Source organism: Triticum urartu, chromosome 3A (genome assembly GCF_056163025.1).
Source record: "Triticum urartu cultivar PI428250 chromosome 3A, HENAU_Tu73, whole genome shotgun sequence".
In the NCBI taxonomy this organism is placed as follows: domain Eukaryota; kingdom Viridiplantae; phylum Streptophyta; class Magnoliopsida; order Poales; family Poaceae; genus Triticum; species Triticum urartu.
In genome coordinates this window covers 475,033,111-475,044,494 of record NC_141875.1, presented here as the reverse complement: position 1 = coordinate 475,044,494, position 11,384 = coordinate 475,033,111, and positions in this window count along the sequence as shown.

The window sequence follows — 11,384 nt, the reverse complement described above, 5'->3', positions numbered from 1 at the left end:
ACTGAAGGTGGCGGTCTCCTAGCATGGAAATGAAAATTTTGCACAAAAATATTGGTGAGTAAGAGATACTATTCACGCTGGTCGTGGAGGAAGGCGGTGAGGCCTGCATTCTCAACCAAATAATAAAAATCTTCATGAATCCCGGCTTCTCTCAAGAACTCATCACAAGGACATTCACATGGCCGAACCTCCGCAGTACGAGGGAGATTATACTTGGGCTTCTTATTCTCTTCACTTTGCTTATCCTTCGAGCTTCGGCTCGATGAGCCCCTCAAAAATCTCTACATCTTTTTCTGAAAATTTCTGAAATTATTAGTAACTTAAAATAAAAGTGGACCAAACTCAACAAGATTGTTAGCAACTACTCCTACAAGTTCCTAGAGGCCATATCATGCATTAAAACTACTTTTGACCACATAAATTTGACATGCAAGCTCAAGAATAGGGTCACCTAAGCAGCAAAAATTGCAATAAATAAAGCACTAGAACAAAAACTAATTGGACCATTGGAGGAGTCACATACCAAAGAACAATCCCCCAAAGCAGTTTTGTGAGAGGAGCTTTGATCAAGGAGATCGAAAATGGCAGCAAGATGAGCTAGAACTTGGGTTTGAGCTGGCTAGTGATTTTTTCTGGGTGAAGGAGTGTGTGGGTGCAAGGATAAGTGGAGGGGACCCACGTGGGGTCCACGACGCAGGGGGCGCGCCCAGGGGGTGGGCGCGCCCTCCACCCTCGTGGGCACATGGCTACTCCCCCTACTGTGTTCTCAATGCCTAAAATCCTCAAATATTCTAGAAAAAATCATATTTCATTTTCAGGGCATTTGGAGAACTTTTATTTTCTGGATATTTTTTATTGCATGGATAATTCAGAAAACAGACAGAAAATACTATTTTTGCTTTATTTAATATAAATAACAGAAAGTAAAAAGAGGGTACAGAGAGTTGTGTTTGCAAAATTCATCCATCTCATGCTCACCAAAAGGAATCCACTGACAAGGTTGATCAGGTCTTGTTAACAAACTCATCTCGAAAAACATGAAACCGGAGAATTTTTGAATAACACTAGGTTACCTCAACGGGGATATGCACATCCCCAACAATAAGAATATCATATTTCTTCTTGACAGTAGGAAGAGGAAATTCAAAACCTCCAATAGTAATTGTTGAAAAATTTCCAATAGAATTGATACTGTGGACTTGCAGTTGTTTCCTCGGAAAGTGTACCGTATGCTCATTACCATTAACATGAAAAGTGACATTGCCTTTGTTGCAATCAATAATAGCCCCTGCAGTATTCAAAAAGGGTCTACCAAGGATAATCGACATACTATCATCCTCGGTAATATCAAGAATAACAAAGTCCGTTAAAATAGTAACGTTTGCAACCACAACAGGCACATCCTCCCAAAGACCGATAGGTATAGCAGTTGATTTATCAGCCATTTGCAAAGATATGTTAGTAGGTGTCAACTTATTCAAATCAAGTCTACGATATAAAGACAGAGGCATAACACTAACACCGGCTCCAAGATCACATAAAGCAGTTTTAACATAGTTTCTTTTAATAAAGCATGGTATAGTTGGTACTCCTGGATCTCCAAGTTTCTTTGGTATTCCACCCTTAAAAGTATAATTAGCAAGCATGGTGGAAATTTTAGCCTCCGGTATCTTTCTTTTATTTGTAACAATATCTTTCATGTACTTAGCATAAGGATTCATTTTAAGCATATCAGTCAAACGCATACGCAAAAAGATAGGTCTAATCATTTCAGCAAAGCGCTCAAAATCCTCATCATCCTTTTTCCTGGATGGTTTAGGAGGAAAAGGCATGGATTTCTGAACCCATGGTTCTCTTTTCTTTACCATGCTTCCTAGCAAGAAAGTCTCTCTTATCATAACATTGATTCTTTGATTGTGGGTTATCAAGATCAACAGCAGGTTCAATCTCTACATCGCTGTCATTGCTAGATTGAGCATCAACATGAATATCATCATTAACATTATCACTAGGTTCATGTTCATTACCAGATTGTGTTTCAGCATCAGAAATAGAAATATCATTGGGATTCTCAAGTGTGTCAACAACAGGTTCACTAGAAGCATGCAAAGTCCTATCATTTTTCTTTTTCTTCTTCTTAGAAGAACTAGGTGCATCTACATTAGTTCTGTGAGAATCTTGCTCAATTCTCTTAGGATGGCCCTCAGGATAGAAAGGTGCATGAGTCATTTTACCTCCTTTAGTCATAACTCTAACAACATTAGCATTTTTCTTATCATTTAATTCATTGAGCAAATCATTCTGAGCCTTAAGTACTTGTTCTACTTGAGTGGTAACCATAGAAGCATGTTTACTAATAAATTTAAGTTCACCTTTAACTCTAGACATATAATCACTCAAGAGTTCAAGCATATCAGCATTATGTTTCAATTGTCTACCAACATAAGCATTGTAGTTTTCTTGTTTAACAATAAAATTATCAAACTCATCTAAGCATTGGCTAGCAGACTTATAACGAGGAATATCACCTTCATACAATCTATAGAGAGAATTTACCTTTACTACCTGTGTCGAGTTATCAAGACCATGTATTTCTTCAATAGGTGGTAAATTATTAACATCTTCAGCTTTAATACCTTTTTCATTCATAGATTTCTCTGCCTCTTGCATATCTTCAGGACTGAGAAATAGAATACCCCTTTTCTTCGGAGTTGGCTTAGGAGTTGGTTCAGGAAGTGTCCAATTATTTTCATTAGTTAACATATTATTCAATAGCAATTCAGCTTGATCAACAATTCTTTCCCTGAAAACACAACCAGCACAACTATCCAGGTAGTCTCTGTAAGCATCGGTTAGTCCATTATAAAAGATATCAAGTATTTCATTTTTCTTGAGAGGTTGATCAGGCAAAGCATTAAGTAATCAGACAAGCCTCCCCCAAGCTTGTGGGAGACTCTCTTCTTTAATTTGCACAAAATTATATATTTCCCTAAAAGCAGCTTGTTTCTTATGAGCGGGGAAATATTTGGCAGAGAAGTAATAAATCATATCCTGGGGACTACGCACACAACTAGGATCAAGAGAATTAAACCATGTTTTAGCATCACCCTTTAATGAGAATGGAAATAACTTAAGGATAAAGTAATAGCGAGTTTTCTCATCATGAGTGAATAGGGTGGCTATATCATTTAATTTAGTAAGATGTGCCACAACAGTTTCAGATTCATAACCATAGAAAGGATCAGATTCAACCAAAGTAATTAACTCAGGATCAACAGAGAAATCATAATCCTTATCAGTAATAAAGATAGTGAAGTAGCAAAAGCAAGGTCATATTTCATTCTAGCATTCAAAGACTTTTCTTTAAGCTTAGCTAATAATTTCTTAAGATCAGATCTATCATTGCAAGCTAAGAAGTCTCTAGCATTTTCTTCATCCATAACATAAACCTCGAGCACAACAGGCATTTCATATCTAGGGGGAGAATCTTCATCATCACTTTCATCAATATTATCAATTTCAATAATTTCATTCTCTCTAGCCCTAGCCAGTTGTTCATCAATTTCACCTACTGGCACAGTATTATCAAGCATAGAAGTAGTGTCATCATAAGTATCATGCAAAGCAGAAGTGGCATCATCAATAACATGTGACATATCAGAATGAATAAAAGGTGTAGGTGTCGCAAGTTTACTCAAAACAGAAGGTGAATCAAGTGCAGAGCTAGATGGCAGTTCCTTACCTCCCCTCGTAGTTGAGGGAAAAATCTTGGTTCTTTGATCTTTAAAGTTCTTCATAGTGACCAGCAGATATAAATCCCAAGTGACTCAAAGAATAGAGCTATGCTCCCCGGCAACGATGCTAAAAAATAGTCTTGATAACCAACAAGTATAGGGGATCGCAACAGTTTTCGAGGGTAGAGTATTCAACCCAAATTTATTGATTCGGCACAAGGGGAGCCAAAGAATATTCTCAAGTATTAGCAGCTGAGTTGTCAATTCAACCACACCTGGAAACTTTATATCTGCAACAAGGTATTTAGTAGCAAAGTAAAATGATTGTAATGGTAACGGTAGTAAAAGTAACGGTAGAAGTTTTGGTTTTATAGTGATTGTAACGGTAGCAACGGAAAAGTAAATAAGCGAAGAACAATGTATGAAAAGCTCGTAGGCAATGGACCAGTGATGGATAATTATGTCGTATGCGATCAATCATGCAACAGTTATAACATAGGGTGGCACAGAACTAGCTCCAGTTCATCAATGTAATGTAGGCATGTATTCCGAATATAGTCATACATGCTTATGGAAAAGAACTTGCATGCCATCTTTTGTCCTACCCTCCCGTGGCAGCGGGGTCCTATTGTAATCTAAGGGACATTAAGGCCTCGTTTTAATAGAGTACAGGACCAAAGCATTAACACATAGTGAATACATGAACTCCTCAAACTACGGTCATCACCGGTAAGTATCCTGATTATTGTCACTTTGGGGTTAACGGATCATAGCACATACCAGGTGACTATAGACTTGCAAGATAGGATCACGAACTCACATATATTCATGAAAACATAATAGGTTCAGATCTGAAATCATGGCACGCGGGCCCTAGTGACAAGCATTAAGCATAGCAAAGTCATAGCAACATCAATCTCAGAACATAGTGGATACTAGGGATCAAACCCTAACAAAACTAACTCGATTACATGATAAATCTTATCCAACCCATCACCGTCCAACAAGCCTACGATGGAATTACTCACGCACGGCGGTGAGCATCATGAAATTGGTGATGGAGGAAGGTTGATGATGATGATGGCGATGGATTCCCCTCTCCGGAGCCCCGAACGGACTCCAGGTCAGCCCTCCCGAGAGAGTTTAGGGCTTGGCGGCGGCTCCGTATTGTAAAATGCGATGAATCCTTCTCCCTGATTTTTCTCCTCGAAAGTGAGTATATGGAGTTGGAGTTGAGGTCGGTGGAGCGTCAGGGGGCCCACGAGGCAGGGGGGCGCGCCCAGGGGGTAGGCGAGCCCCCACCCTCGTGGATAGGGTGTGGGCCCCCTGACGTGGATCTTTTCGCCAGTATTTTTTATATATTCCAAAAATAATCTACGTTGATTTTCAGGTCATTCGAGAACTTTTATTTCTGCACAAAAATAACACAATGGCAATTCTGCTGAAAACAGCGTCAGTTCGGGTTAGTTCCATTCAAATCATGCAAGTTAGAGTCCAAAACGAGGGCAAAAGTGTTTGGAAAAGTAGATACGACGGAGACGTATCAATGAACACTCAAATATACATCAAAGCAGGACTAGGGTTTTACGCGTCTCCACTGTCGGATTTCGGGTTCCGGCAAAACCCTTGAGGTTCGAACACTAGGGTGCGCACGAAGATCTCTCCGCCTCCCTAGCTCGCACGCTCTACAATCTCATGGCCTAGCTCGACGAACCCAAAGAACATGAGACACAAGATTTATACTGGTTCGGGCCACCGTTGTGGTGTAATACCCTACTCCAGTGTGGTGCAGTGGATTGCCTCTTGGGCTGAGGATGAACAGTACAAGGGAAGAACAGCCTCGCGAGGTGAGGTGTTCTTGTGCTTGGTGTGCTTGTGTGTTTTGAAGGTCGGAATCTCCTTCCCTATGGTGGTGGCTAGTCCTATTTATAGAGGCCCTGGTCCTCTTCCCAAATATTGAGCGGGAAGGGATCCCACAACGGCCAAATTCAAAGGGAGACAACTAGTACGAGCTATCCTGACAAAAGTAGTCTTTGCCTGCCTAAGGCTCTGGTGGTGACGCCGTCTTGGGCTCCACAGTGACCCCCATCTCGCCGTCCTGCTGGTCTTGGTCTTGTTGCACCGATATGGAAACCTTTGCCTGATGCCTCGGGACTCCTCTCCTACGCTTGCCCCTTTAGCACCAAAGAGGAAACGAGGACACTGCGCGTGTTGGGGCCCACCTGATTCCACTCGTCATGGCTTGCATCACAGGAACCTCGCGAGGTGTCCCTTGCCTTGATCTCTCCGCCCCTCGCGAGCCAGCCTGGTGAGGCTGCCCCTGAGGAGGTCTTGTGTCGTCCGCCTCGTGAGGCTTGGCCCCTCGCGAGGGTCTTGAATGTTTGCTGGTGAAGATGGGCCGTACAGGGCCGCTGGTGGAGCCACGCTGCGGGCCGCAGGCAGGCAAGTCTGGGGACCCCCGTTCCCAGAACGACGACAGTAGCCACCGGGCCCAAGGCGCGCTTGGGCTTGGCTTAAAGGCGAAGCCAAAGGGCAAGGGCGGACCGCTGAGGGCCCCAATAGCCTGCGGACCTGCTTGACACATGGCGATCGATTAGACGTGGGTGGCCCTGCTTCCCCACGCAACCTTGATATCCGCCTGGCTAGGCGTCTACGGCGTCCCACACAGTTTTTCCCCCTTGCTGGCAACGCACCCCCAGACTCCTTCGCTTCCTCGAACCTCAGCTTCCTCTCCCAATCCAACCTGAGCTCAGTCCTCCCCATCGTTATGGCACCGAACCGGACGGAGAAAGGGAAGAAGCCCCTAACCTCAGTCAACCCGCCTCCTGCCGCCGAGCCCGCTGTTGGCAGATCGCGGGTGCTCAATGAGGAGGCCATGGACAAGGTCCGCCTTGCGCTCGCCACCAGCTTCAACGAATGGGGTAGGACGGTGGCCTGGCTGGCGTCCCGAGCTTCTGTTGATAGAGCAGCCACCGATGTCCTGTTCTTCGTCGATGCCCTGCATGTAGGTCTGGTTCCCCCCTTCTCCGCCTTCTTCAACTCCGTGCTTTCCCATTACTAGATTCATCTGCTGCACTTAGATCCCCAATCTGTCGCTCTTCTTGCCATCTTTGCCTTCGCCTGCGAGGCCATGGTGGCCATCGCCCCCTCCGTGGCCCTTCTGCGCCATTTCTTCTCGCTGTACCTGACCGACCCCCGGCAACGCTCGGGGTGCTTGAGCTTCTAGGCCGTGGCGGCGACGGTCGGCTCGTGGATTGACTTCGAGCTCCCGCCGTCTGCGAGCGATTTCCGGACGTGGTGGGTGTACGTGGATGTCGGAGTGCTCGGCCATTTGCTCTCGTCTCTGTCTGCGCCCGCCGTTCCCAACTCCGGCTGGGCTCACGAGAAGCTTACGAGCCCCTGCCTTGCCTTCGTCTGGCTCCGGATGAGGGGGCTGAAAGACCTTGGCTTGACCGCGCCCATGGTGATGAAGGAGTTCCTCCAACGCCGCATCGCCCCTCTTCAGCGCCATTCCCGGCCGATGTGGGCCTTATCCGTCGGCCCGGATCGCATGATGCTCCAGGAGTCTGAGCTTCCGCTTGCGGCACGAAGAACAATGCTCGAGGTCCTGGCGGGCAACCCCTCGCCAGCCGATATGACACCAGAAGGCTGTCTCCTGTACTGCTGCCCGAACATGGTGGAGTTCGTGTGGCAGATGCCCCCCTTTGACGAATGGGGGCTGCATCCGGTTGGCCTTGTGGGGTCCCGTGTGAACCCCGTCACCGTGGTGCCCATCTTTGCTGCCGGCGCCGAACTTGCCCCAAGAGTGGACGTAGGGGGGCAAGCATCACCGAAGACTGGAGGCGTGGGTGGCACAGCGTTGGAGCCGCCCGCAGTTCCTGAGGCGTCAACTTCGGGGGCCCGCAACTCCCGCGCCGAGGAAGTAGTTGAGGGGCGACGCAACCTGCTGCCCCGAGGCCAAAGCTCCCGATGCCTCTGGAGGCCGTCACGAGGCGGTACCTGATGGCTCTCCCCAGCTTGGTGCTCCTGAGGTCATCTCCTCGGGCGCTTCACCTGCCACGCCACGCACTGGTCGCCATGCCCAAAGCTTCGGCCGGCTCCGTGTTGACTTTGATGCGCTCCGCAAGAGGAAGGGGTCCCTAGGCTGCGGGAGCGGTGCTCTTCGGCCATTGAAACAGAGGAAGTACATCGCCATAGATGAGTAAGTACCTTGTCTCTATAATTCCTTGGGTGCTGCTTCCCTTCCTGATGGTGGTTCTCCAGGATCCCATCTGCTGAGGATGCGAAGCCCCTCCAGAAGCAAACTCCTCCTGCCTCGGATCTCCCGTTGGTCTTGAGGGTCCCAGGCCAATAGGCTGCCCCCGTCGCAGGGTCGGCTGGAGAGGCAGATGCACTGGCTTGGCGCCTTGAGCCTGCGCTCCTGCCATCTCTTCTTTGTGGCCTCGTCGGAGGTGTGACAAGCATGCCAAGGTCTCCTCCTGTGGTTATGGGCGGTGACTGGATAGCTTCAGTCTTGGTTCCTTCTTTGAGCTGCGAGCCTCATCCTGACCGGGCTCCTGCTGAAGCCCAGTTGGCGTCCGGAGGCACGCCAGCTCCCAGCCCCCTGCGGGAAAGGGGTGAGCCGCTTCGGGTCCCGATGACGGCCCCTACTGTGGAGGACGGAGTCGGATGTGCGCTCAAAGTTGCGCATGAAAGGAGCGTCGTATGCCACAAGCTCTTCCGGGAGGCGATGGGCGCGATGAACCGGCTTGGCGGGGAGCTGGCGGATGTAGACGCGCGCCTTGAGGCTGAGGGTCTTCGGCTGGTGGAAGAGTGGCATAAGTTGAAGGTGGCCATCAATCTTGGGCGCCACCAATGCGATCTTGATAACGCGAAGGCTGAGGCGTCTCTTGCGACCTCGTGCGAAGCTTGCGACCGAGCCTTGGAAGAAGCTCGTGAAGCTGATCGACGCCACGAGATCGCAGAGAAGCGCGCGTGGGAACTCCAAGCCTGGAGTGCCTCCCTGGAGCAGCAAGTGGAGGCGCGTAAGGCTGCCCTAGCGTTGATGAAGGGGCCGTCTGCCGAGGAGGAAGAGATCCTAAGGCGCGAGGAAGCGCTGGAAGCCGCGGAGCGCAGCCTTGAGCTCGAGCGGTTGGAGAAGAGGGAGCGCCAGGTTGCCCAAGCTGAGGACGCCGTCGACGCACGCGAGGCCAAGGCCCAGGAGGAAGTCGACCGCCAGACGGCCAAGGCCCGCGCAGATCTTGTGGGCAGGTATGACCTGAAGTTGAAGCTTGTGGAAGCCGAGGCAGTGGGCAGGACCAATGCCCTCAGGTCAGGGTTGGATGAGGCCGAACATCGCGAGAAAGCCGCTGCGGCCGCCCTGTCTTCGGTGCAAGTCGAGCTGGCTTCCGCACATGCTGAGCTGCTTTCCCTTCAGCAGCGGCTTGCCGGCGCCAAATCCTCCATGCAGTGGGGCAGGGAGGAGGCACTCCGGGGGCAGACGCTGGAGCGCGAGCATGCCCCCATGCTCCAAAACCTTAGGACCAGAGCCAATGCGGCGTTGGGCGCCGTCTGTGATGAAAATGCACCTCATCCCCACTCGGATGACTATGTCAGCAACCTCCTCTTCTTCACCGACATGGTGACACGCCTGGAAAATCGATCCGAGAGGGCTCGCGTGCTTGTCGAGGAGAGAAGTCGCGGCCTGCTCAAGCGTGCATTCTCATGTGTCTTCAGCCACCTCTAGGACACCTACCCCAACTTTGAATTCGACGCCACCATTGTCCCTGTGCACGAGGCCATCCGGGGCGACCTGGTGCGCTGGGTAGAGGACAATGTGGATGCTCTAGTCAGAGCCTTCACCTCCGAGGATGACGCGGTGGTGGTCGCTACGGATGAAGGCGATGTGATCGACGATGGCGCGGGCGACGCTAGCAATGGTGATGGTAATGCTGGTGATGAGGACGGTGGTGCCAGTGATGGTGACGATGATGCCAGTGACGCGTCTGAGGGCGTCCCGGAGGATACGGCGAGCGATATGTCCAATTGAGCCCGTGCTCCCTCATTGCTGAGCCTGTAAGCGAAAACTTGGGAACGGCCCTGAGAGTTGTGAGAGCTTTTTGGTAGGGGGAGCCCCTCATGTAAATAGATAACTACCTCTATTCCTTAGGCCAAGCTGAAGATGTGTGTTTTTACGGGCCCGCGAGTTATGTCGCGAGTTTACTACCGAAGTTTACCTTGGTCAAGACCGGTTTCCTTACAGTTCATGAGGTCGTGAGATCCTGAAGGGCTTGCTAATCCACCCGAGAGGGCGTCTCGAGGAGCAAGCGCCAGCCATGGAAGAGTGCACGCGCGGCGCGCCTAGCCCCCGCTCTCGAGGGGCTCACGGGGGGGAGGCAACAGGTGCGAACTCCGAGTCGGGCAAGGAACCAGAAGGCAAGAAATTGAACGAACGAGGAAAGTCACCCCCCCCCCCCCCCGCGCGCATAGAAATGCAAATTCAACTTCAACTTAAATCCAAAGCCAGAAATAGGGCTACAGAAAAGGGGTTAAGAGCAAATGGCCGCGTCTGGCACCTAGTCTAGTCTTCTGGTCTTCTCACCAGCGCAGAGCTAAGTGCTTCCACTAGGCGTGGGAGGGAGCCCCCGAGGCCCGAGGGCGGCGCTCCTGAGACTCCGGGGCGTGTACATCCCCATTCATTATTACGTGAGAGTGTCACGAGCAGAGATCTTCACATGCGTGAGCCTTACTTCATATCGCCAGACGAGGGCCCCGCCTTGCACCGCCCTCGACCACTGTTGGTTTGACCGGAAACCAGGACGAAGCAAAGGGGCAAAGGGGATGCCAGCGGCGCCCTCGGCGACCACGGGTCCTCTGCTGGGGGAAGGCTCATCAGCACCTCCCCGACAGAGGGCCTACCTCCGGGGGGCGCCTTGCTCCATGCGGGGAGGGACCTGGCTCCCGGCCTCTCCCGTGCAGCCCCCAGTGCGCTCCTCCTGGTGGGAGGGAGGCCATTGAGCCGGGGCCGCCGTCCGCCGTTGTGACCTGATCCTCCTACGACCCATGGTTAGCATAAGCTTGCTCCTGAGAGATTAGTGGTACCATGTAGCTGTCATCGCCGGCATGGTTGGGGAGGCTCACGGCACACTCGTGCGGCTCCTGGAAGGCCTCAGGTTCCAGCGCCTCATCCTCCCAGCCCGGCTCGAGGAACGAGCCGGGGTCGTCTTCCAGTGCATACTCCCGGTCTACCATGCGGGGCACCTAGGCCTCCGAGGTCGCCGCCCTGAAGACCTCGCCAAAGTGCCCCACGCTCCACGTCGCGCCGCCCTGAGGATGGTAGGGCAGCATTCCGCCATGGCCGCGGGCGGCAACGCTCGTGCCCGCACCCATCGGAAGAGGCACGGGAGCGAGTGGGCGCCCAGCACCTCTGGTTGTGCCGTTGTCGATGAAGCCTCCTGGCGCACCTGGGGGTGCACGGCCGTGGCGAGGCCTGCCATGTGATCCGGTCGTGGTTTGAGGCATGAGCAAGGAGCAGAAGGGCGGCGCTCCCGAGGCCGCGGCGTCTAGTAGCTCGGCGACGCGCTCCGGCAAGGCATCCCGGCCGCTCTCCATCAGCCGGCATCGCAGCAGCTCCCGAGCCACTGTGAGTGCGGCCCTCATGTTCGCTTGTTC